This window comes from Ceratotherium simum, chromosome 14 (assembly GCF_057802395.1).
Source record: "Ceratotherium simum simum isolate JZ-2026a chromosome 14, ASM5780239v1, whole genome shotgun sequence".
Lineage (NCBI taxonomy): Eukaryota > Metazoa > Chordata > Mammalia > Perissodactyla > Rhinocerotidae > Ceratotherium > Ceratotherium simum.
In genome coordinates, this window is record NC_141913.1 from 29258529 (window position 1) to 29259670 (window position 1142).

A 1142-nucleotide genomic window follows, 5' to 3' on the forward strand; every position below is an offset into this window, starting at 1 on the left:
ACAGACTCAGGATGCTCAGAGATCACTAAGCAGGATAAATGCCAAAAAAAAACTATACTTAAGCATATCATTTTCAAATTACAGAAATTCAAAGATAAAGGAAAAAATCATGAAAGAAACCAGGGGGGAAAAACACCTTAATTATAGAAGAACAAAGATAATTAATTACACCTGACTTCTCCTCAGAAATCATGCAAGCATGACGATAGCTGCATGTTCTCCCATTGTAATGGTTAGCCAGCCGAAGAGGGTGGGATTCGAACCCACGCATGCAGAGCACAATGGATTAGCAGTCCATCACCTTAACCAGTCGGCCACCTCGTCATGTTCCATTCTCATGGATTGGAAACATAAACGTAGTTAAAACATCCATATTACCTAAAACAGTCTACAGATTCAATACAATCCCAATCAGAATCCCAATGACATTCTTCACCCAGATAGAACAAAGAATCCTAAAATTTATATGGAACAACAAAAGACTCCGAGTAGCCAAAGCAATCCTTTGAAAAAAGAATAAAGCTGGAGGTATCACAATCCTTGACTTCAAAATATATTCTGGTACATTTTGTATAAAGCTATAGTAATCAAAACAGTATGGATTGGCAGAAAAACAGACACACTGATCAATGGAACAGAACTGGAAGCCCAGAAATAAAACCACACATCCATGGACAGCTAATCTTCAACAAAGGAGCCAAGAAGATTCAATGGAGAAAGGAAAGTCTCTTCAATAAATGGTGTTTGGAAAACTGTACAGCCACATGCAAAAGAATGAAAGTAGACTATTTTCTTACACCATACCCAAAAATTAACTCAAAGTGGATTAAAGACTTGAGTGTAAGAGGTGAAACCATAAAACTCATAGAAGAAAATATAGGCAGTGCACTCCTTGACATCGGTTTTAGCAGTATCTTTTTGAATATCATGTCTACTCACGCAAGGGAAACAAAAGAAAAAATTAACAAATGGGACTATATAAGACTAAAAGACTTCTGCAAGGCAAAGGAAACCATGAACAAAATGAAAAGACAACCCACTAACTGGAAGAAAATATTTGCAATCATATTTCCAACAAGGGGTTAATTTCCAAAATATATAAATAACTCATACAACTCAACAATCAAAAAACAAACAACTCG

At 35.9% G+C, this 1142-nt stretch overlaps 1 non-coding gene across 1 annotated transcript; it reads right to left on the minus strand.

Annotated features, from left to right (window-relative positions):
• Window positions 1-242: 242 nt before the first annotated feature.
• On the minus strand, window positions 243-324 carry TRNAS-GCU (transfer RNA serine (anticodon GCU)). The gene has a single exon. It is a non-coding gene; the product is annotated as a tRNA-Ser (tRNA).
• Between the last annotated feature and the right edge of the window lie 818 nt (window positions 325-1142).